The sequence below is a fragment of the Bos mutus genome, chromosome 2 (genome assembly GCF_027580195.1).
Source record: "Bos mutus isolate GX-2022 chromosome 2, NWIPB_WYAK_1.1, whole genome shotgun sequence".
Lineage (NCBI taxonomy): Eukaryota > Metazoa > Chordata > Mammalia > Artiodactyla > Bovidae > Bos > Bos mutus.
This window is the reverse complement of record NC_091618.1, coordinates 84751175-84778609: the sequence shown is the minus strand read 5'-3', so window position 1 is coordinate 84778609 and position 27435 is coordinate 84751175.

Sequence of the window (27435 nt, the reverse complement as noted above, 5' to 3'; positions counted from 1 at the left end):
TACAGCTTGAGAAAAATGCCTATAGTTGTAATACTGAAAGTCTCCATTCAGAACATATACATATCCATGTAATTTTTCAGATTATCTTTATGACTTTTAATAATGCAAACCCAGGTCCCCCACTTTGCAGGCAAATTCTTTACCATCTGAGCCACCAAGGAAGCCCTTGAACTTCTAATCCAGTCTAATAGGAGGATCAGAAACAGTTGACATTCATATGACAAAAATATTCATTTACAGTTTTACTTCAAGGAAACATTAACTGTCTTCCCTTTCTCATAATACAGTCTGATTTGGACATCCTAGTCATTCCCTCAAATATCACAGTGATCCATTACCTTAATGTACCATGCTGATTTGGACACAGCAAACAAGAGCTGGCTATTACACTGATAACACTGGCAGACCTGGGAAGATACAGTCACTCCAGAGAGTGAGAGATAAATGCTTGGAAGGTACACAAAACTATGAGTTCAGTAAAGTTTTTAAGGTTCTGGTGGCCAGAGGTATCCTGGGCTATCCTCTGTAGAGTAAGAGAAAAACCCCTGCATCTTGCATCTTCTACTACAAAGAAGGAGGCACAGCGCCTGGTACACCTGTTGATATTCTGGTGATAGTAAATTACATCCACCACTTATCATCATGTGAAATTACCTCCTTTGTTTAATTAGTTACTTATTTATCATCTGAATTTCCACTTAACTGTAAGCACTATGAGGGAAGGAAACTCCTTTAATTCCAGTATCTAAATTATGTCTGGTTCAATGGGTGGTAGGAGCAGCATTCCCCAGGTGCAGGTAAGGAGGGGTGCTGAGAAATCAAAACAAAAATACACATAAGTGCAAGTTCATTTGCTTTCCATGATACTCACACACCAGGAATATGAAACAATTTCAGTAATAAAATGCATCTCTCTCTAAAAAATATTTTAGAATAAGTTCTAAACAATCACTGTGGTTGCCATTAAGTATTGTACATATATATATTTATTATTTTAAATATTTCTCCTTTAATAAATATAGTATTCTACCTATAAGGTGATTCTGAGATCTCCAAGTTATAGCTGGTCCATGACTCAAAAAAGAGGAATAACTACATGAGTTTCCTTAAGATTGTAAACTAGTAGAGATTTGAAATTAGTTAAGCCTCCTTCAGATTTTGTCCCTGCATCCAGTGGTACTACATATTCTTGTCTTTGAGCAATGGCTACAAAAGGCAATGAAATAGGATGTGAGTTACTTTAATTGTATTGTTATATGTGACCACTTAAAAATTGTGTGTTTAAAATATAAGGCAGTGAAACAGTGTGAACTTTGGGATGTATTATCTTTGTTTGATAAGTGAAAATTTTGATTATTCATGAAACATATTATTGGATTTTGATAACATCATTAACATGAAATTTCATCTTCTTTGTTAAATAAACTTTATTTTAGAGTGGTTTTAGGTTTACAGAAAGATTGCAAAGATAATGTAGTTCCTGAATACCTTAAACACAATCCATCTTATTATTAATGTCTTACATTAGTATAGTAGATTTGTCATAATTAATTAACATTGATGCCTCATTATTAACTAAAGATTGTCTTACTGACATGAAAAGTGGACATTTGATTTCCAAAAACATAGATATAGTCTATCAACTTGACTGTGCAGTCATAAGAGCAATAATTATAAAAAAGATGTTATAGGGAAAAAGGTTATTGATTGTTAAACACAGTAAACAGTATAAAATTGTATACAGTGATGGCAACTACGTGAAGATATAATATGTCCATATTATATGAACTAGAGGGAAATAAAAAGAAATGAAATTAGTGTTAATGGCATGTGATATATTTGTAGTGACTAATTGATTTTTTTAATTAAGCAATTTATTTAGAGATAATTGTAAATTCATATGCCATAAAAAATAATACAGAGAGATCCCATGTATCCTTCACCAAGTTCCCCCAAGGATAACGTCTTACAAAATTGTACATTATCACAACCAGGAAAAGGATATTGGTCCAAGTAATACATGCATCTTCCTTGAAATGTCAATTATTTCTAAACTAAAGCTCAATAAAGAAAATGATATGATTGCTCTATATGTATTATTGAAAACAGTTTTATTACAGAGGAAGTAGGATTATGCATCTGAGTATCAGAATTGGTAAGTATGCAGTGGTCTGGCCTTTTCAGATAGTTATAGAAACCCAGAAAGTAGGACATTATGCTAGTAAGTAAATCAAAATGCATATTTACCACTTTTCTCTAATTTCATATGAAAAATAGCTATTGTAATCATTCTCTCCTGAATGCTTTTCCTCTGACTTTTTAACTCAGTGGTGAGTGCCCCATAGCTGATCTGTGTTGGTAAGAGACACCAGACTCTCTCTGTTTCTCTATGTTCACATCTCACTCTACTTCTCTTTAACCTTGAGCAAGAAAATGAAATCAAGCAGTTCTCTAAATAAAACTCAAAGGCAACTTGCCCCTTATGTACATTTAAAGAATCATAGGAAGATTTAATTAATCTGATTCTTAACAATCTGAAAACAGATGGGCACTAAATAAAAACAGGATATTGCTATATTGTCAATCACATCAATGGAACTCAAAGTTGTTGATTTGCTTCCCACTTTAAAAAAATGAATATAAATTAAAATGCAAATGAAATGACAAATGCAAGCCCATTTGAAAATTAAAATACTACCCTGTAAAAAAATTAAGTAAGACAATAAGCCTATCACGGAGGAGGTAAAATATCAATAGGTTCTTATTCATTTAATCCTCAAACTAATGATCAAGGTGACAGGGCTTGAGTGTCCTGGTTGAAAACTGTAACATATTTTTAAAAATGTTTCTCAGAAGAAGTACAGCATAATAACAAATATCATCATCTTGCACATTGGGTGAGCTACATGCAAATTAGTCAACAATTATGGTTGACTTAGAATTATATTTAACAATTGAATGTCATTTCATACATGAATTATCATAAGGCAATTGAAAAGTAGTATCATACAGCAATTGAAAAGTAGTACTCAAAGTAGTCATCTTTAGAGAGGTCAGTTTTAAAATGCAAATTTGGAGTTATTATAGATTATTTGTTACATAGAAAGAGGGTCAAAACCCTTCCTTTTATTGGACAGACAGATTGGAGTCAATGTATTATGGACAGACTTTGGGAATAAAGAGGGAAAAAAATAGAACTTTGACAAGTTTAACTATGGTTTCTTGAGAACTTCATAAACTTTTGTTTTCAAATAAAACTCTGAAGACTACATTTTTGATATTCAACCATATCTTGTCAAGCCTCTTAGTCAAGTGACCTGAAAGCAATCTTAGATGTGCAACTTTTTATCTCTGCTCTTTTATGTCCACATAAATTACTATTGCTCTCCTTTCACTTTTCACTTCTTATGTTTCTAATAAAGCCATACTTTTGAAAATAAACACTTGTCATTTGGAACATCTATTTGCAGCTTTCTGCTTTTCATTAAGTGGAATTTGGAGGTAGTATTTTCTTTTTCTTCTAGATATATTTTGCAGCTAATAATATCAGAAACATTTTAATATTAAAGCTTCCATCTTAAAAAAAAAAAAAAAAGCTTCTTTAAAACTACTTAACTCTGTTGTTAATTCATATTTGAACCAAAGTTAATCCTAGAGATTTTCAGAAGTCCCAGTCTCTAAAGAGATCCAATTTTTAACAAGGCTGAAAATATAAATTTTATAAGATCAGGAATTTATTCATACAACATTAACAACTAAAAGCAAATTTAACCAAGGAGCTGAAGTATCTGTATACTGAAAAATATTAGACATTAATGAAAACAATTAGTGAAGACAGAAATAAATGGAAAGATATTCCATGCTCATGGGTTGCAAGAATCAATATTGTTAAAATGAACATACTATCCAAATAAATCCAAAGATTCAATAATATCCCTATCAAAGTTCCAATAGCTTATTTGAAAAAAATCAAATAAATAATATTAAAATTTGTATGGAGTCACAAAACACTCTGAATACTCTCTCTGTTCTTGAGAAAGAACAAAGCTGGAGACAACACTCTCTTTGACTTCAAATTATGTCACAAAGTTATAGTAATTAAAATAGCATGGTAGTGGTATAAAAACAGACATATAGAAAATGGAAAAGAATAATACAGAGTTCATATATGGTCAGTTCATTTACAACAATGGGGACAATTATATTCAATGGGAAAGGACAGTCTCAATTTTTGTTGAAAAAATTGAACAGCCGTATGGAAAAGAATGAAACTCAGCCCCTATCTTATATTATACACGAAAATTGATTCAAAATGGATTAAAGATTTGAATATAAAACCTGAAACTATCAAAATCCTAGAAGAGTACATAAGTGGTAAGCTGTGTGACATAGGACTTGACTATGATTTTCTAAATCTAATACCAAAAGTAAAAACAATGAAATCAAAAATAAATAAGTGGGACTAAGTGGAACTACACTTTACTTGGAGAAGGCAATGGCACCCCACTCCAGCACTCTTGCCTGGAAAATCCTATGGACGGAGGAGCCTGGTGGACCACAGTCCATGGGGTCACTAAGAGTTGGACAAGACTCAGCGACTTCACTTTCACTTTTCACTTTCATTTTTCACTTTCATGCATTGGAGAAGGAAGTGGCAACCCACTCCAGTGTTCTTGCCTGGAGAATCCCAGGGACGGGGGAGACTCGTAGGCTGCCATCTATGGGGTCATACAGAGTTGGACATGACTGAAGCGACTTAGCACCGGCAGCAGCACAGTGTACTAAAAAGTTTCTGCATAGCAAAGAAGTCATCAACAAAATGAAAATGTAACTCATGAGTGGGAGAAAATAATTTGGAAATCATATACTAATATATATTAAGAATAGGAGTTAAGATATATTAAGAATTCACCCAACTCAATAGCAAAAAACAAACAAAACCCAAAATAATCCAGATGTAAAAAGGAGAAAGGACTGAAATAGACATTTTTCCAAAGAAGACATCCAGATACCCAATAGGTACATGGAAAGGTGCTCAACATCACTTATCATCAGGAAATTGCAAATTAAAATCACGGTAAGATATCATCTCACACCTTTTAGATGAGATTTATGTGCCAGGCATGTGATAAACATTTTATCAGTTCAGTTCAGTTCAGCCGCTCAGTCGTGTCCAACTCTTTGTGACCCCATGAATTGCAGCACTTCAGGCCTCCCTGTCCATCACCAACTACCGGAGTTCACTCAAACTCATGTACATCGAGTCACTGATGCCATCCAGCCATCTCATCCTCTGTCGTCCCCTTCTCCTCCTGCCCCCAATCCCTCCCAGCATCAGAGTCTTTTCCAATGAGTCAACTCTTCACATGAGGTGGCCAAAGTATTGGAGTTTCAACTTTAGCATCATTCCTTCCAAAGAACACTCAGGGCTAATCTCCTTTAGAATGGACTGGTTGGATCTCTTGCAGTCCAAAAGACTCTCAAGAGTCTTCTCCAACACCACAGTTCAAAAGCATCAATTCTTCTGTGCTCAGCTTTCTTCACAGTCCAACTCACATCCATACATGACCACTGGAAAAACCATAGCCTTGACTAGACAGACCTTTGTTGACAAAGTAATGTCTCTGCTTTTGAATATGCTATCTAGGTTGGTCATAACTTTCCTTCCAAGGAGTAAGCATCTTTTAATTTCATGGCTGCAATCACCATCTGCAGTGATTTTGGACCCCCAAAAAATAAAGTCTGCCACTGTTTCCACTGTTTCCCCATCTATTTCCCATGAAGTGATGGGACCGGGTGCCATGATCTTCGTTTTTTGAATGTTGAGCTTTAAGCCAAGTTCTTCACTCTCCTCTTTCACTTTCATCAAGAGGCTTTTGAGTTCCTCTTTACTTTCTGCCATAAGGGTGGTGTCATCTGCATATCTGAGGTTATTGATATTTCTCCCGGCAATCTTGATTCCAGCTTGTGCTTCTTCCAGCCCAGCGTTTCTCATGATGTACTCTGCATATAAGTTAAATAAGCAGGGTGACAATATACAGCCTTGATGTACATAGTAACTATAATAATCATGGTCCTTATTATCATCAATGTAACATCTGATGAAAGGGCAACAAAACGCATTTCACATGTTACTCTCTTATAGCAAGGCCTGACTTATGTACCCAAATACTTCCTCTGACTACATTAGATCATAATGAGAAAATTAGAAAGAGGATTGATAACAATTTTCTGTGTTTTTGACCAACTTAAGAATATATATATCTTCCCTGGTGGCTCAGACTGTAAAGAATCTGCCAGCAATGCAGGAAAACCTGGGTCTGATCCCTGGGTCAGGAAGATCCCCTGAAGAAGGGAATGGCTACCCATTCCCATATTCTTGCCTGGAAAATTCCATGGACAGAGGAGCCTGGCGGGCTACAGTCCATGGGGTCACAAAGAGTTGGAAATGAGTGAGCGACTAATAATTCACTTCATGTGATATATATATATATATATAAAGCATATAGAATACTTTGAAACGCTATTGAGCAATGCATATTTTAACACTTTTATATCTACAAACACATATGGAGACAAATGAAGAAATTTGTAGGTTATTTCAAATATGAGAATGTATGTAACCTTTCTACTCCTTTCTTTTTATATGACACTCTGCTTCAGATATCTTATTCCAGACCTGCTAAATGGGAAGGGAATGAAGAGAAGGAAGGAGAGAAGAAAAAATTCAATTTATATTGCAATAAATTTGCCAGATTGTACTCATAATATATCTTCAAAATGTAATTTGTAAAGCCACTGCAAACATACATCACAATCTAATTGTGATTGCCATATTATATTAAACCATAATTAATAAAATGTCCTGGTAATAGTCATTAATTTAATTCATTCCTCATTATCCTCTTTAAAACATATCTATTTCATTCTTCTTATTCTCTAGCTGTTAAACTGACCTGTAAACAATTATCAATAAGGGGTAACTACCCTTGCTCAGTGATATCAGAGTTTTCCTTCATAATACCTGAGTATAGAAAAGTCACTCACCTTAATGGGGAGCAGCCATGGGAACCAGGTAGAAAATACTCTTGGCTTTACTATCAGGAAGAAACACCAGGGAAGACAAAGGACAGATGGGGAGTGGTAATTCATAAAGGAGGAGTGGGAGAAAGGCCCTAGTCTAAAGTCCACATTTTCTTAAATTTAAAAGTCAGAAAATTACTTAAGAACCCAGGGCAACCATTATTTCACTTTGAAAAAATAGAACCAGTGCAATCTCAAATTTTATCCTTATCCTTTATTTTGAATGTCTGTATCCTTATTTTATAAGAACCTTTTCTTTCTATGAAGTATAAAAGAGGTTCATTCATCTGTTCATTCATTCAGTAAATTCTTATTGAACAGCTACTATATGTGAGGTGTCAGTAAAACAAAGGAGAATGAAATAGAAAGGTAATAAAGTTTGTAAGTGTGGTAAGTTCAGTAATAGCATACAGATAAATCTTTATGGTAGCACAGAGAAGGAATGCTTAAATTTGCTCTATGAAAGTCAAGGAAAAATTTATGTAAGAAATAGAATTTAAGTCATACTTGAGTAATAAATATTGCTTCAGTGAATGGATCCACTAGCTGTACAAGTCAGAAGTCATCATCCTTGACCCAGTGTCTTCCTCTTGTCTAATTTTTCCTTCAGTATATAATAATTCTGTGTACTTTTCTCTAGTTAAGTTATCCCTGTCCAAGTTCAACCTACTGTCTTCTCTTACTGGACTAGAGAAATAGCCTCTTAATGAGCTGACCTGCTTCCACTCTGCCCATTCTCTAGTTTTCTATCTGCAACCAAAATGAACAAGTATAAATACCATCACCTCCTCTTCCTGCCTTCCACAATGTTTTTTCATGTGTATTCAGATAAGGCAAAATGTCCTCACTAGAATCCACAATACCTGGGATGCTTCAGTGCTCATCGATGTGTACTCTTCATTTAAACATTGCACTCTTCTAACAGCTAGCTCTGTTCTGGAAAATAAAAATACCCCTCTTTGTTTCTATTCTTCTCAAATATGTCAAGTTCTCTCCCACTACAAAGTCTTTGTAATATCATCCTCTCTGCTTGGTATGATTTCCTTTACTCTTCCCATTTTAGTCAAGTAGTCTCTCTTTTTTTTTCATATCTCAGTTTAAGCATCACTTTCTGAGAAGGGATTTACCTTATGGTCCCTCCTTACTACGACCTCAGATGGTAAAGAATCTGTCTGCAGAATGAGAGACCCGGCTAGATACCTTGGTTGGGAGGATCTCTTGAAGAAGGGAATGGCAATCCATTACAGTATTCTTGCCTGGAGAATTTCATGGACAGAGGAGCCTGGAGGGTTACAGAGTGACTAACAATTTTCTCAGGAGAAATTCACCTTATAGACACCGCCTTACTACCACCACCAGTGAAAGCTAGATTGTTTTACCAACCATTCTCAAAGATTTATATTCCTTTTCTTCAAAACATTTATTTTTGTGTTATTACACTTGTGAGGTTGTTTAATAAATATCTTTCTCCATCAGGATATCAAATCTCATCTCACAAGAGCATGTTTTTACTCACTCTTGAATCTCCAGCAGCTAGTAGATTACCTGATCCCAAATATATGCCAAAACAATAAGTAAACTAATAGATAAGATGAATTAATAGATAGACAGGTGGTTGAATGACTAAATGCACAGATAAGTTAGCAGATAGATAAAGGAAAAGAAGAGACATCCAGGCACTGCATGAACAAAAACAGGAGAAAATAGCAGCTTGCGCCTTTGCTTTGAGTGAGCATAGAGTGCATGGGATGTGAAAAGATGAGTTTGGGGGAGCAAGTTGAAGCCAGACTGCAAAATTGTTGTTTGCCAAGTTAAGAAGCTTTCATTTTTCATCCTATGGGCATTTGACAGTCAGAAGAGGCTATTGGGAGGACAAACTATAATTATATTTGATTTTTTAATTAAGATAACCCTGGCAGGAGGTGAAGGGGAGACAGTACTAAATATAGGGAGACTATTTAGTTACAAGGCAGCTCCAGTTATGCAGAACTGGCATTCAACCCAGAGTGATGGAGGGAAGCAAAAGTCCAGAATATAAAGTATATGGGGGACATTCAGGCTGACATGTCGGATTACATGTGGGATGAGTGAAGGTCCAAAGGGTGAGGGTCAAATGAAGGCTAGGGTGTCATTACAAAGGACTGGGAATAGCAAGTTAAGAAATTCAGTGATTGTTTTTTAATCCCTGTCTAATCTGATTATTGTTTATTAGCAGCATTGGTGAAGCCAGTGACAAAATTCAAGATACGGAATTATTTTTAAAGATAATGAAATGGAAGTTGTAAGCTCTCAGTTGTCAAAAAAATACAGAAATAACAAAAGGTTTCCATTTTAATGGAAGAATTAGGATTTAATAGGAGAATAAGGTTTAAGAATTAGTTTTAGGATTATATTTCAATATTATTTGTATATTTAAAACATACTTTTAGAAATAAGAGTATAAATCTCTAGAAACATTTTAAGTTAAACACCAAAGAAAATTTGCTATACCAAGTTCATTTATAGGAAGAAATTTTAAAATACTCTGTAAACTGGGAAGAATGCAATGAAAATTTCATTTTTTTAAAATTTGGTTTGTCAGATGTTCTCTGTGAACATTCCCATTTCTTTACAGGGTGGATCACTTCCAAGAAATGGACACTGGCAGACATAGGCTGAGTTATCACTTGAAACTTGGCATGTCCTTGCAGATAACCAATTGGTTGGTGTGCATGCTTATTTGTCTCCCCTGCCACCTACTCCCATCCATTATTTTCTGTCCCTCCTTGCCATTCTTTGAAATCTGAAGTGCTGACCACTAAAGACTGTATCATTCAGGCTCCCTTGTTGGCTGGCTTCTGGTAAGCTGAACACAACACGGAGAACAGGCAGAAGATAGAGGTCTTGGTACCATTCTTTTGTCTCTCGTGTGTATCTTTGGGTGTCTCTCCCCTTAGCTCTAAATATGCTCCAATAACTATGGTCTTTGATCCCCTTGCTCAGTCAGCCCCATGAATGCCAAGTGCTCATATTCTTACAAATCTCTGGGTGTCTCCCTATATTTGTGGTTCCTTTAAACATGGCCATATACATACATAGGTTTTTTCCCCTTTATTAAAGTCTCTTTCTGAGATGAATTCTGCTTCCTAATGGGATCAGCATGTTCCAAAGTCAGACAGACTTGGTTCCAATAGGTGATTTACTCTCGTTACTGTGGGGCTAAAGCAAGACATGAATTCAAGTGTCCTCACCTATAAAGTGTACATAAAAATAAGATGTACTTAACTGAGACCTTATAAAGACTAGATAAGCAAATGTATATAAAGTGCTTTTCACAGAACTTAGCATTTATTAAACATTACAGTAAATTCTGGGAAGAAAATTAAAATAAGAATAAGGTAGACTTCCATGAAGGCTGCCAAGGAAAATTCATACATACTCTTTGGGATGTCTTGAGAAGGTAGCGATCCAGTGGTCATACTGTTTTCCACCTCTAAACTCATGCATTTCTTAATTGGAGAAATGAATATTAGGCCAGGGTAGTTTAAGTCTCTAGAACTCCAGACAAGGTGTAGACAGCTCTTACTATCACAGAAGGGTATACAGAAGTCATTATTTCTACCAGGGCTTTTGTAAATCAGGTTTTTAAAAGTAAGATTATTTAATACCTGTATTGAGTTATTTTGGTATATTGAGTTATTGGTATATTTTAAATTACTAGTTTAAATAGTTCAACTTAATTTTTACTGCCCTAATAGCATCTTTATTTGAGAGGCATATTGTACATCTTTCTTCTAAAATCACTAGGAATGCACATTGGAAATATCACTAAATCTCAGTGTCTAGATTTTCCAGCAAGTTGTGAAAAGGAACAAGGATAACCAACTCCTAAGTTAATATACAATTTATCTGAAATGAAATGGAGCAACACTACACGAGGACAAGGCTTACAGAGAAAAAAAATGGCATAAAAATAAAGTATATTCCAGAGGCCAGAATCAAAGTTTGTAGATGACAATAAATTCCCTGAGAAAGACGACATTATATAGTGGCCAGGAAAGCAAGAGAAAAATAAAGTGCTGTAAGGAATGTATCAGTTCCTCTTGAGCCGTCCATCTACATCGGATCAATAGCTCTTCCAACCATGGGACATGCAAGCTTTCAGCTTGAGAAATTGAAGTTCTCAAAATAAGTCAGGGTTGCAACACAAGTCCATCATGGTGTGTCACAGAAATGAAATGAGTTGTCTCCTGCTCGATTGATGACTGACATCAAACAAGGAGGAAAAAAGAAGAAAATAAACGAGATGCAGGTTTTGAAAAGTTGTTGCCGAGACTTCTGTGGAAAAGTTTACACTAAGAGGTCTGTTCTCTGCTTGAAGCATGTGCATAACTCCCATCACAGTAATGAGAGTCACAGCATGCCCAAGAAGCCATGAGGCGAGTGCATGCATGCTCAGTCACTCAGTCGTGTTTGACTCTTTTTTGACCCTATGAACTGTAGTCCACCAGGCTTCTCTGTCTATGAGATTTTCCAGGCAAGAATACTAGAGTGGGTTGCATTTCCTCCTCCAGGGGATCCCCTGACCCAGGGATCCAACTCACATCTCCTTTGGCTCCTTCAATTGCAGGTGGATGCTTTATTCCCGAGCCAGCCGGGAAGTCTTAGGGAGGGGAGAATGTCCAGGAAAAGAATTTACTGTGATGATGTTTTCATATAAGCTCTAAATAAGAAACCCAGAACCTCTCATACCAGGGCAGAAAACAACCCATGGAATGTCCAAGGATTGGTAGAAAATAAGAAAGGCAAAGGGGAGGAACAGGTGATTTTTCAGTACAAAGTGATGATCCATATCTTGTATAATGACTGAAGCAACACATGCTGGTAATGGCCTATCCTGTAAAACAAACTTGTAAAGAGGAAATCAAAGGCTGTTCAGCATATGTCTGTGTTGCACAGCTAAAAAGACCCCTGTAGAGCCTACAAACAGGTCAGCAAAATCAATGTTTGGTGCAATTTCTAACTGAGCTTTATGATGATAAAAAGAAAAAAAGCAACTTTGTTATCCATGCTGCAAGTCCTTCTGCTCCTCTGTTATCTAGGCTTCAAAGTGATTGACCTGAAAATATTTTCCATCAGTGTCTACAGATGCCTGGACATGTTAGAGAACTGTGAACTGATTGTCTTATATGTATCAGCTCTTCTTTCCTTAGCCATTGCCTGCAGCAAAAAAAAAAAACAAACAAAACACAGAATGGGAAGCAAGGAGCACCCCTGACACCAAAGGTGAAGGAATTTACACTCAAAGGTGAGACAGCGGCATTGCCTCTTGTAAATCTCAGTCAATGCTTTTCAGTTAGCAGCCATTTGCTCTAGAAGGCTCTCTACCTTTGCCAGAGTTGAATCTAGTTAAATCAACAGCCCGTTGTCTATTTTCTCTTCCCTCTCTTGATCTTGTTTGGTATTATCTGAAAAATGCTTTTTATTCATCATTGCCTCAGTCAATTCATCTCTAAAATGGATCTTTCTCCTCCTACCCAAGATGGAATGGGATTTTGAGCTTCTCCAACCAGTATGTGAAATGACTGGCAGAAAATTCAAGGACTTGACTTAGAAATATGAATGTATACAACTTCCCCTCCTCCGTGTGCCTGCTGTGCAGAAATCATGTGGCACCACAGTGAATACAGTACAGCTATGCAATGTTTACGGAATCAGCAGTCACTCTGTTATTAAATATGCAATTTGGTATGGAATTCCTGAAATATATACCGTATTTACTTCAGTGTAGCAGGAGGAAGCTTTAAGTACAGCTGTAAATTAGTGTTCAGAAAATTGCAGTTAGAATATAATGGAACACACTTGGAAACATATACTAGTAACTCTATCCTCCAGAATGTGTTCACAGATGTGATTACATACATGAAAACATGATTTTTTAAAAAAGCATAAAGTATAACAAACTCTTTTGGTATTTTGCTTGGTAGTGGAAATTAGAGCTAGATCCCTTCTGATATGCCTTTGATTGACATAAATGAATTGCTATCTTTTTATTATCAATAACATTTCTGTCTCTCTATGTCTTGCTTTCTCTGTCTCTCTTCTGTTTCCTCTCTTTCTTCATCTTAAGAGACAGAAGCAAATTTTATTATGCCCACATTTCTCAACAAATCAGTAGAATTTGAATGTTAGAATTTGAAGCAGTATTTCAGCGACTATAAACTATAAATTCATATCTATAAGTTTATAAATTTGAAAATTCTACTTTAAGAAGTGATATTTGCTGATAGGTAAGCCCCTTCTGTCGTATACTTTTTATTGATATAATTATTTACACTATTTATTTACTTACACACTTCTGTGCATTTGATGATATTAGCTTCTGATACACAAAATGTTTAAGCTGCTTAATCATTTGATTGGTTGAAATACTGAACATGACCTTTCTCCCAAGGAAACGATTCCAAATTGTTTTTCGGCTTTGGTTAATTGCAAAGTACATGTTCTGTCCTTCAGGTCAGAAATGAATCCCAGATTATGTTCTAACCTAAATCATTCTCTTCATTTTGTTCTCCATGTGAGTACTGCTGAGCAGCACCTAGGACAGAGTCCCATAAGAAGACGTGAGAATGTTTCTCAGTTGTGGCATTGAGAGGGGGCGGCCAGTTTCAGGAGTGAGTTCACCCTCTATGAATGGCAGGTCAGACTTGCACCCTATGGTCAAGAAACAAGGGTAATTCTTCAAATTGAGAAGAGAAACCAGTTTAAGACAGCTGAGCAAATTCTTGCTATTTTAGTCGACTTCACCAAGGCAGTTATTCTCTTGTAAGTGTAGCCTATTATATATTAGAGATTTGTCATTGTACTCAGCCAATAAAATATCTTTAACTGACTGTACTGACTAAAGAAAAAAATTTTGCACCTTCCTGGATGTTCTTCGGATCTCCTCAGAATCTGAGTTTGCAAAACTTAGAAGATTCTTTGATATTTTCTCCCAATTCCTTTGGCAGCTATAATCATATACAGGAAAACCTCCATCCCCAATGATAATTGGTACCTGAAAAAAAATATCACTTGGGATGAAGCCATCTAAAATGGGAAACAAAGAAAAACAAAAAGATAAAATGGGGAATAGTGTTTCTAAGTAAAATGCACAATTATAATTTAGAATGTTCTGAAAAACTGTATTTCTCAGAACAAATCTATTTAAACTTTACTGATAATTTTTTATGTTCTTTTGAGATGCAATGGAACTTTTATATTGCTAACAGTTTAATGAAAACTACCTGAAAGCTGTCTAGCTCAAGTTTATTTCTTCCTCTACAATCAAATTATCATGATTTGATGCTAGATTTTAATCTTCCTTAGGACAAAAAAAAATCACTTAATTAACTTGCTATTGTTAATTTCTATAACGTCTATCCTGCCAGCAGTCAATAGCATTTTCAGTTTGTTAGACTACTTCCCCATGAGCTCCCCCAAACTACCTTCACTAACTGGTATTTACTTTTGATGTATGAAGCCATACCAAACCTTTACTATGTCCCTGAATGAGCCCTGGCCATCCATTATATGTGTTACTCCCTCTCTGAATGTGTTACTCCCTTCTCCTTATCCCATTCTCTATCCTCTCTTTTCCCTTCCTAACCCTGTGAAGTCCTACTTTTGCCTTTTATAACCTTTTCCAGAAAATCTGCCATGATCTTTTCCCACCTATTATCTTGGATACATTGGCAATTCACCTCCTTTCTGAGATTTTTTTTTGTATCATCTGCCATTCTGTCTTTGTACTTTTTAATCACTTATCTCCCCTAAATAAACTGTGAGCTCCTTGAGGAATGGAACTAAGTTATTGAGGCTGATAAGCCATCATCTGCCCATGAACCTTGCTTGGAGTATTTGTTCAATAAATGTTTGCTAATGAAATAAATGAAGGCATTACCCACCCACCCATACTCTTTCCCCACTGAAATCTAGTCAGTTTTAATAAAGTGAACTAATCAGATTTAAAGAGATCTTGTGAAGACAGCAATTTTCTAAATAAACATATAAGAGCAGGCAGGCTCATAGTATGAGCTCCGAAATGTTTGTAGAATTAATTCAAAATGGTGCTTGTATATTAAGCTGATTTTCTACCATGTATAGGTTTCCCAGATGTGATAATCACAACAATTACTTAATAGTGCTTGCTATGCTCTTCAGGCCTAGAAATGATAATTAATGTGATGATTGTATAGAATCATAAATTAAATGAGGAGCAATTACTTGTCTTTCAAAATTTCTCATGCTAAAGTTGGAATTTTGAGTTCTGTATAGGTATTTACTTGTTCAGTAAATTCTTTTATACTGAAATGACATGAAGTAGAAAGTAACAGGGAGATAGGGTGGTTATGAGATAAAGATTAAAAAAAATGGTTAGTGTGAATTACTTAATTTTTTGCACTTGTCTTTTTTTTTTTCCCTGATTGATCCTTGTCCAGTGGATCAACTTGTCATCAAGAAGATAATCTATATTTACTTTGTGGCAGGTACTGTAGCTCTTAACTCTGCATTTAGCTGATTCAGCTCCTACCCAGACTACTTTGACCTCAGAATTTTCCCTGCTAACTGTCCCCCTGTTCACTTCAATTTGTACTGCCTAAATGCTTACTGCTGAGTGTCCCTCTGGCCATTTTGAAAGGTGTTTCATCACACTATAATAAACGTGAAATACTGATGCACTCAAAATGGCACACACACACACACAAAAGGCAGCTGGATATCGACATGGGACTGGACAGGGGCATTTGTTACACTTTCCTCTTATACCATCGTCTACCTTTGGCAAAGGAAGATTGTAAGTGTCCCTGGTGGTCTGTGTCGATCAATACTACATGGGAGTTAAATTAGACCTCAAGTCAAGCACACATCTATGTTGGCTGAGATACCTTCAACCTAAAATCCCTGGAAAATTTACATTTTTCCACTAAGTTAACCAGTAATAGAGTGAAATGAGTGAGAAAAAAGCAGCTGTCTAGTTTGCATGTTGCATTCCTCCAAATAAACCTGGTCCAATTTTTAGCCCCTGTAGGTGTATTGCAGTAATTAGCTTAACAGTCTTGCAACATTTCAGCTTAGAAACACTGTCGATTTCATGGCAAACTTCACTAAGGAAGATAAAACATTATGACATAAAATTGTGAAATTAGGGAAATTCTCTTAACTGTTATCAGTCTTTCCTAAATACTCTAGTTCAAATATGTCTTCTAAATCCTTCAAGTGAACTTGGAAACAGATGTAAATTTCTGAAGACAGAAGTACTATCACGTTAGTTGTTAACTGAGTTGCTGAGTCAAAGGTAAATTTAGGTGAAGCGGTCAATTCAGTCCCTTCAAATGAACATTTCTTCAAAATGAATATAATTATTTTGGTTCTTTGTAGGATTCACACATAATCTGGGAAATATTTAGTCCTGTCTACAGACTACATTACCTTTCAATTTGTCCCACTTTTACACTTTGTGATTCTTGATCAGAATACTTTATGTTTCAATGTATTACTTTTACTTCCTTTTAGCATTAAAATTATTTTCCATAGAAGACAGAAGAATTTCTAACTATGGATCAAGCTTCCATTTAAAATGAACATCACAAGAAGACTTTTGTAAAAAATAGTGGATATATGTGTATGTATAGCTGATGCCTTTTGCTGTACACTTGAAATCAACACAACAGTATAAATCAACTCTATTCCAATAAAAGTTTTAAAAAAGAATTTTTTTGCCTTAACTTTACATAATCAGAGGCAGTTTCTGTTTCTGGTCATCTGACTAGCTATACAAGAAATAAGTAAATGGGCCAAATTTCTTAGAGTGGGAAAAAATGTATTCAAATAATCTAAAGGGACTGTTTATGAAGAGTTTTTGAGAATATTCAGAGAAGGCAATGGCAACCCACTCCAGTACTCTTGCCTGGAAAATCCCATGGATAGAGGAGCCTGGTAGGCTGCAGTCCATAGGGTCTGGACAAGTCAGACACGACTGAGCGACTTCACTTTCACTTTTCCCTTTCATGCATTGGAGAAGGAAATGGCAACCCACTCCAGTGTTCTTGCCTGGAGAATCCCAGGGACAGGGGAGCCTTGTGGGCTACCGTCTATGGGGTCGCACAGAGTCAGACATGACTGAAGCGCCTTAGCAGCAGCAGCAGCAGCAGCTTGAGAATATTGGCACATGTTTAAGACCAAAACAAGTTGAACCTATTGAAAATTGACTCAGTAGATTATTTTCAGTGGTATTCTACAAATGTTTAACAAGCAGTTCTTGGGGTATGGAGAGGCAGATTTGCAGTGTTTTCAATTTCTATCATAGAAGGGCATCCACTCACAGCTGATTTCAATCTGCCAAGGTGATGTCACTAATGGAAAATCAGGAGAGATGCCCACAAAAGTCTGTCATGAGCTGGTCCACACCAGCTCTAGCACAGTACTAGTTATTTTGCCAATTTAACTTCTCAACCCCAGCTTTATAACTGAGAAAGTGGAAAGAGCGCTATGAAATGCTTTGTTGTTCGGTCACTATGTCTGACTCTTTGAAACCCCATGGACTGCAGCACGCCAAACTTCCCTGTCCTTAACTATCTCCTGGCATATGCTCAAACTCAGGCTTCCCAGGTAGTTCAGAGGTTTAAGCATCTGCCCTCAATGCAGGAGAGCTGGGTTCGATCCCTGGATTGGGAAGATTCCCTGGAGAAGGAAATAGCAACCCACTCCAGTATTCTTGCCTGAAAATCCCATGAACAGAGAGCGTAGTGGGCTATACTCCACAGGGTAGCAAAGAGTCAGACACAACTGAGCGACTTCACTTTCTTGCTCACACTCACGTCCATTGAGTCAGTGCTGCCATCCAACCATCTCATCCTCTGTCAACCCCCTTCTCCTTTTCCTCTCAATCTTTTCCAGAGTCAGCTCTTCTCATCAGGTGGCCAAAGTATTGGAGCTTCAGCTTCAGCATCAGCCCTTCCAGTGAATATTCTGGCTTAATTTCTTTTAGGAAATTGACTAATTTGATCTCCTTGCTGTCTAAGGGAGTTTCAGGAGTCTTCTCAAGAATCACAGTTTGAGAGCATCAGTTCTTTGGCGCTCAGCCTTCTTTATGGTTCAGCTCTCATAACCATACATGACTCCTGAAAAAACCATAGCTTTGACTATATGGACCTTTGTTGGCAAAGTGATGTCTCTACTTTTGAATATGCTGTCAAGGTTTGTCATAGCTTTTCTTCCAAGGATCAAGTGTCTGCCTGGGAAGCCATTAATTAAAAATGTCATGAAGTGCTATCTTGCTTTATCTTTAACCTATATTACCTAATGAAACAACAGCAACAACATTTCATTTTTTGTGCAAACTTTCCAAAATTTTTATATGTATTTAAATTGATTTTCTTTATATTAGAGGTTGGGGACCTTGGCTTCTCTTACTTAATCATGATCAAAAGCATTAGGCTAAAATTTAAGTGTAAGCATAATTTATACAATTGAATGTTTGCTGTAAATGAAGCATGTTTGTGTTATTATATATTGTTATGTATATATTATTCTCCAGAAATCCACATGACTACCATCTTCCTCTCATTGACCTCTCTGTTCATATATTACTTTCTGGAATAGGCTTACCCTAACTACCTCATTTAAAATTGCCACTAACTCCTCTTATACTTCTACTAATTTTTTTTTGTCTTCTAATATTATTGACAAATTTACTTATTTTGCTAATTGAATATCATCTGTCTCTGAAAGTATGTTTTGCCTGTTTTGTTCACTTATACCTCTCCCATTCCCAGAACAGTGCCTGGTATAAAGTAGATGCTCAATGAAAATTTGTAGAATGAATGAGATGATCCCAAAGTCTGATCAGAATTAAAATCTATAATGCACGGGAAGGATTTTCTGGCAGTGTTGGTTACTTAATTGAGTGACAAGAAACTATGATATCTCACTCAGCAATAGGTTTATAAAATAGCCTAGATTCTCATTCTTCTGAAATTATTTAGATATGGTCCCATTTAAAGATGGAACATTACTCAGTCTAGTGATTTCTTGGGTTCTTTAGAGAACTCTCAAAGACTTCACAAAGAGGCGATATAAAGGGGCCAAATGGATGGAGTTTATGTTTCCATTCTGACTCTATTCCAGGACTGTGATTTTACCAGCTCTGATTGAGATTGGGCAAGTGTGTGTTTGGGGCAGGGAAGCTGTGTCATAACATTTTATTTGAATAAAAGATACCTACTGCTAAAGTTTGGAACGTCCCTGATGGCTCAGACAGTAAATATATAATCTGCCTGCAATGCGGGAGACCTGGGTTCAATCCCTGGGTAAGGAAGATCCCTGGAGAAGGAAAAGGCTACCTATTCCATTCTTGCCTGGAGAATTCCACGGACAGGGGCTACAGTCCTGGGGAACACAAAGAGTCGGACATGCCTGAACGACTAACACTTTCATTTTCACTTCAGGTTGCTTAAAGCTTAAAATTCTATATTTTCTTCTATATTTCTAATTATTTAATAAACATCTTTCCCTTAAAGTAAATAACAAAACACCCTTGTATAAAATATCATCTAACAGGCAGGGGCCATAACCTTTTAACTTTTCCCTATTTTTCTAAAATGTTAAATGTGTCTATACTACACTTGTCTATAGAATTTACAAAATAATTTTGAAGATCATAGACAAGATTTAAGAAGATAGATTTGAAAAGAAACACAGTTAAAAAACAACAGAACAATCTATTAACAAATGCATGTTAAAGAAAATTATTTTGAAGTATGAATCAAGTAGAGTCAGATGCCTTCCCCTTATAAGCCATTTGAATTCCATTTGTGACAGAACATGCAGATTCTTCTGGATCAATAGGGTGCATTCAGCACAGCTGACATGCTACACCTGATCCAGAGCCAACCTGACTAGGGACCTATTAGTCATACCTGAGGGACTTTCCCTAGCTTTTATCCCGAGGTACAACTCCTAGGATTACAGGTACTTGAGGCTAATTAGTCTGTTCTATTACCTGCCAGGGAAGGCCTCTGTTTCTACAACATCCTGTTTACCTTATAATCTCAAAGAGATAATCAGGATGCATGGTGCACTAAAGGTAAAATGATAGCCTTGAATGCACTCCTAACTGCCATGTGCCAGCTTGTGGGCACACGCAAGGTCACACACACACACACACACACACCCCAGAGCTAAAGAGATAAGGCAGACTGACCTGTTACAGTTTTACCATCTTTGCTTTATTGCTTTTCCCCAGAAGTCTGCCCCTTCCAATGTAATTATGTAATTAGAACTAATGACTATAAACAAATAGAGATTGTCCCCGCCCCCAGCTCTGCTGTCAAGCCTTTTGGATACTGAGCCTTTGTAGGGCAGCTTATGCCTGGCAAACACAGGGAGGCAGACCTGAGGCATTGAAAGCCTGTCACAGTGCTGACTCACCTGATCTTCTCCTGGACTTGATGCACAAAGGGAGCACAAATAGAAGCGGAGTGCAGGCTTTCCTGTTGCATTTGTTCATTTTAGAATAATAATCAGTGCTTTTTCCCTTTAAATTTGCATTTTGTTTCACTTTATGGCATATTCATCAGTTCAGTTCAGTCGCTCAGTAGTGTCCGACTCTTTGCGACCCCATGGACTGCAGCACGCCAGGCCTCCCTGTTCATCACCAACTCCCGGAATTCACCCAAACTCATGTCCATTGACTCGGTGATGCCATTCAAACATCTCATCCTCTGTCATTCCCTTCTCCTCCTGCCTTCAATCCTTCCAGCATCAGGGTCTTTTCAAATGAGTCACCTCTTCACATCAGGTGGCCAAAGTATTGGAGTTTCAGCTTCAATATCAGTCCTTCCAATAAACATTCAGGACTGATCTCCTTTAGAATGGACTTGTTGGATCTCCTTGCAGTCCAAGGGACTCTCGAGAGTCTTCTCCAACACCACAGTTCAAAAGCATCAATTCTTCGGCGCTCAGCCTTCTTCACAGTCCAACTCTCACATCCATATATGACCACAGGAAAAACCATAGCCTTGACTAGACGAACCTTTGTTGGCAAAGTAATGTCTCTGCTTTTGAAAATGCTATCTAGGTTGGTCATAACTTTCCTTCCAAGGAGTGTCTTTTAATTTTATGGCTGCAATCACCATCTGCAGTGATTTTGGAGCCCAGAAAAATAAAGTCTGACACTGTTTCCACTGTTTCCCCATCTATTTCCCATGAAGTGATGGGACCGGATGCCATGATCTTCATTTTCTGAATGTTGTGCTTTAAGCCAACTTTTTCACTCTCCTCTTTCACTTTCATCAAGAGGATTTTTAGTTCCTCTTCACTTTCTGCCATAAGGGTGGTGTCATCTGCATATCTGAGGTTATTGATATTTCTCCCGGCAATCTTGATTCCAGCTTGTGTTTCTTCCAGTCCAGCGTTTCTCATGATGTACTCTGCATATAAGTTAAATAAGCAGGGTGACAATATACAGCCTTGATGTACTCCTTTTCCTATTTGGAACCAGTCTGTTGTTCCATGTCCAGTTCTAACTGTTGTTTCCTGACCTGCATACAGATATTTCAAGAGGCAGATCAGGTGGTCTGGGATTCCCATCTCTTGAGGAATTTCCCACAGTTTATTGGATCCACACAGTCAAAGGCTTTGGCACAGTCAATAAAGCAGAAATAGATGTTTTTCTGGAACTCTCTTGCTTTTTCCATGATCCAGCAGATGTTGGCAATTTGATCTCTGGTTCCTCTGCCTTTTCTAAAACCAGCTTGAACATCAGGAAGTTCATGGTTCACATATTGCTGAAGCCTGGCTTGGAGAATTTTGAGCGTTACTTTACTAGCGTGTGAGATGAGTGCAATTGGTAGTTGCACTCAATTGCAATTGACAGTTGCACTCATCTACTCAAACTACCAATGTTCAATTGGTAGTTTGAGCATTCTTTGGCATTGCCTTTCTTTGGGATTGGAATGAAAACTGACCTTTTCCAGTCCTGTGGCCACTGCTGAGTTTTCCAAATTTGCTGGCATATTGAGTGCAGCACTTTCACAGCATCATGTTTCAGGATTTGAAATAGCTCAACTGGGATTCCATCACCTCCACTAGCTTTGTTCATAGTGATGCTTTCTAAGGCCCACTTGACTTCACATTCCAGGATGTCTGGCTCTAGGTGAGTGATCACACCATCGTGATTATCTTGGTCATGAAGATCTTTTTTGTACAGTTCTTCTGTGTATTCTTGCCATCTCTTCTTAATATCTTCTGCTTCTGTTAGGTCCATACCATTTTTGTCCTTTATCGAGCCCATCTTTGCATGAAATGTTCCTTTGGTATCTCTAATTTTCTTGAAGAGATCTCTAGTCTTTCCCACTCTGTTGTTTTCCTCTATTTCTTTGCATTGATTGCTGAAGAAGGCTTTCTTATCTCTTCTTGCTATTCTTTGGAACTCTGCATTCAGATGTTTATATCTTTCCTTTTTTCCTTTGCTTTTTACTTCTTTTCTTTTCACAGCTATTTGTAAGGCCTCCCCAGACAGCCATTTTGCTTTTGTGCATTTCTTTTCCATGGGGATGGTCTTGATCCCTGTCTCCTGTACAATGTCACGAACCTCATTCCATAGTTCATCAGGCACTCTGTCTATCAGATCTAGGCCCTTAAATCTATTTCTCACTTCCAGTGTATAATCATAAGGGATTTGATTTAGGTCATACCTGAATGGTTTAGTGGTTTTCCCTACCTTCTTCAATTTAATTCTGAATTTGGCAATAAGGAGTTCATGGTCTGAGCCACAGTCAGCTCTTGGTCTTGTTTTTGCTGACTGTATAGAGCTTCTCCATATTTGGCTGCAAAGAATATAATCAGATTTCAGTGTTGACCATCTGGTGATGTCCATGTATAGAATAGATGGAGCCAAAGCAAAAACAACACCCAGTTTTGGATGTGACTGGTGATAGAAGCAGGTCCGATTCTCTAAAGAGCAATATTGCATAGGAACCTGGAATGTTAGGTCCATGAATCAAGGCAAATTGGAAGTGATCAAACAGGAGATGGCAAGACTGAATGTTGAGATTTTAGGAATCAGCTAGCTAAGATGGACTGGAATGGGTGAATTTAACTCAGATGACTATTATATCTACCACTGTGGGCAAGAATCCCTTAGAAGAAGTGGAGTAGCCATCATAGTCAACAAAAGAGTCTGAAATGCAGTACTTGGATGCAATCTCAAAAATGACAGAATGATCTCTGTTCCTTTCCAAGGCAAAGCATTCAATATCACAGTAATCCAAGTCTATGCCCCAACCAGTAACGGTAAAGAAGCTGAAGTTGAATGGTTCTATGAAGCCCATAAGACCTTCCAGAATTAACACCCCAAAAAAGATGTCCTTTTCATTATAGGGGACTGGAAAGCAAAAGTAGGAAGTCAAGAAACACCTGGAATAACAGGCAAATTTGGCCTTGGGTACAGAATGAAGCAGGGCAAAGGCTAATAGAGTTCTGCCAAGAGAATACACTGGTCATAGCAAACACCCTCTTCCAACAACACAAGAGAAGACTCTACACATGGACGTCACCAGATGGTCAACACCAAAGTCAGTTTGATTATATTCTTTGCAGCTAAAATGGAGAAGCTCTATACAGTGAGCAAAAACAAGACCAGGAGCTGACTGTGGCTCAGAGCATGAACTCCTTATTGCCAAATTCAGACTCAAATTGAAGAAAGTAGGGAAAACCACTAGACCATTCAAGCTTACTCATAGTATCATAGAATATTACGACTATGAATCAAAGCAGATTCTTTGACAATATTTACCTCTTCTTCTATAACTATCCTTCATTGTTTGGAAATCTCCCGGCTTATTATATTTGTTCATTACAGAGGAATTATATTTGAACCAGTGGTAGGATACCTAAGATGTATGTTCTATCATGATGCACTTATGTGAAGTCAAATGCGATTTTACCCTGAAACTTATATTCTCAGCTCATACAGGAGACAAGAAATAGCAGAGGATGTGAGTGCACACTGTACTGTAGGGGCAGAAATGCACTTGCAATGATAACAAGAACAGTTAGCAATATTACTATGTGCTCTGGCTTTGCTAAACTTTTGTCACTAGAAATCATCAAAAAAGTTTCTCTCTGGAGAAATTTCAAGGTTCTCTTTATCATGCTGATTTTTCCCACTGTTTTCTGCCTCCTTTGATTTTGTTCTGTCTCCAGCTTCAAACCCACAACAAGTCCTTTGAAGGGATCCATTCTGGGCTTCAGGAGTGGCCATGTAAGTGGTCATGTCAGGCCATTTAGTTTTCAGGAGCTGCTGCTGCTAAGTTGCTTCAGTCGTGTCCGACTCTGTGTGATCCAATAGATGTCAGCCCACCAGGCTCCCCCATCCCTGGGATTCTCCAGGCAAGAACACTGGAGTGGGTTGCCATTTCCTTCTCCAATGCATGAAAATGAAAACTGAAAGTGAAGTCACTCATTTGTGTCCAACTCTTAGAGACCCCATGGACTGCAGCCCACCAGGCTCCTTCATCCATGGGAGTTTCCAGGCCAGTGTACTGGAGTGGGGTGCCATTTTCAGGAGCTACACCCTCAAAATCCTGCAAGGACCAGGCAGGTGACTTGGGTAGGTAAAGAGGGCTTATAATGGGCTAATTGTATAACCCTCTACAGACTGTTTCTTTTTCCACTTTTCAAAAAAATTTTGAGATACTTGTTGATTCACATGCAGATACATGAAATAATCCTGAGAGATCATACATACATTATCCATTTTCTCCCAATGGTAATATCTTAAAACAATATAGTATAATATCACAGGAAGCTGACATAGAAACAATCTGTTATTCTTATTCACATTTCCCCAGATTACCTGTATGTGTGTGTGTGTGTTGGTGCATTTATTTCTATGAAGTTTTATCACTTGTGTTTGTGTATCACTGCTATAGCCAAATCAAGAACCAAAACTGCCAAATCACCATAGAACCCTTAATGTTGTCTTTTTATACCCACATCCACTTCAGTCTTGCACCCACCTTCCCATTCTCATCCCTAACTCCAGGCGCCCATTAATCTGCTTCCTATCTCTGGAATTTTGTGATTTCAGTACTGTTATACAAATGGAATTGTGTAGTATACAAACTTGTGGTTATCTGCATTGACATTTTTTCACTTTGTATATATACTTTGAAATTCATACAAATTGCATGTATCAAAAGTTCATCCCCTTTCATTGCTGAGAAGTATTCTACAGCATGGACATACGACAGTTTGACCACTCATCCTTTGAAGGATATCTGGATGTTTTCAGTTTAGGCTATTACAAATTAGGCTGCTATAAACATTTGTGTACAGGCTTTTGTATGAACCTAAGTTTTCATTTCTTGCTCACTTATGGCAGAGACATAGACACAGAAATTCCCCTACTATAAGAAAAGTGACTACACACATACCACCAAAATTGGCAAGTGGCACTCTGCTTCAGTATGTTGGAACAATAGGTAGTTGTAGGTACTGTTGGGTACTATGCTCAGCTGAAAAGATTGTCCTGGGGACTTCCCTGGTGGCCTGTAACTAAGACTCTGTGATCCCAGTGCAGGGGGCCTGGGTTCGATCCCTGTTTGGGGAACTAGATCCCACACACCACAACAAAGATCAAAGATCCTGTGTACCATGACTAAGACCCAGTGCAACCAAATAGATAAATAATTAAAACAAAACAAAACATAAATCTTGTCCTGGGGAGAAGGCACTTCCTAGATCCAGTAAACAATGTCAAGTGGTAATGTGTGTCCCATAATGTCAAATTTTTACATTTTGAACAAAATCTTAAAATATAGTAATGTATATAAAACATTTTGGTTTACATATTTTATATATGGGGCTTCATGTTTTGAAATAGTGTGACAACCAAATGAAATATGACTGCAGACTGGATTTTTTAACCATTGCTATGTCGCTTCAGTTGTGTCCGACTCTGTGTGACCCCATGGACTGCAGCCTACCAGGCTTCTCCATCCAAGGGATTCTCCAGGCAAGAACACTGGAGTGGGTTGCCATTTCCTTCTCCAATGCATGAAAGTGGAAAGTGAAAGTGAAGTCACTCAGTTGTGTCCGACTCTTAGCGACCCCATGGACTGCAGCCTACCAGGCTCTTCCATCCATTGGATTTTCCAGGAAACAGTACTGGAGTGGGGTGCCATTGCCTTCTCCTTTTTAACCATAGGCCACTTGTATTTTATTTTTTAAATCACAAAAGCACAGAACTCTCATTTCACCTCTTGGAGCTCATGACCTCACTGAATTTACATATATATTACTACTTTTTCCATCATGTCTGTTTTATTTTTGAATTCATGTTACTTGATGGAATATACTTAATTGGCTACTGAAACTATTCATTCAATAACTAGAATGGGCCTTCCATGGGTCATTTGATTTGCACTATGGATACACAGTGAACTGGAGGTAAAGCCTCAGGTCCTCTACTCTCATGGGCTTTTCTAGTGGCTTAGATGGTAAAGAATCTTCTTGTAGTGTGGGAGACCTGGGTTCAATCCCTGAGTCAAAAAGATCCCCTGGAGAAGGGAATGGCTACCTACTTCAGTATTCTTTTTTTTTTTTTTAATATAAATTTATTTATTTTAATTCAAGGAGAAGGAAATGGCAACCCACTCCAGTGTTCTTTCCTGGAGAATTCATGGACAGAGGGGCCTGGTGGGCTACAGTCCATGGGGTTGCAAAGAGTCTGCTTTCATAGAGTATGAGATGTTTACAGACTGATAACTGAGGATGAGTCTGGCCCTGGTGGTATGATTTTTCTGATAATAAACTATCAGCAATTATTAACTTCTTACATTTATATACAGGATGATATCTGATTTAAATATATATCAGATCAGATCAGTCACTCAGTCATGTCCGACTCTTTGTGACCCCATGAATCGCAGCACGCCAGGCCTCCCTGTCCATCACCAACTTCTGGAGTTCACTCAGACTCACGTCCATCGAGTCAGTGATGCCATCCAGCCATCTCATCCTCTGTCGTCCCCTTCTCCTCCTGCCCCCAATCCCTCCCAGCATCAGAGTCTTTTCCAATGAGTCAACTCTTGGCATGAGGTGGCCAAAGTACTGGAGTTTCAGCTTTAGCATCATTCCTTCCAAAGAAATCCGAGGGCTGATCTCCTTCAGAATGGACTGGTTGGATCTCCTTGCAGTCCAAGGGACTCTCAAGAGTCTTCTCCAACACCACAGTTCAAAAGCATACATACACACACAGACTTCTGGCTTTTGTTGCAAAACCAGAAACTCAGATATGTCTGAGCTCACTTGCCAGCATGGGCAGGT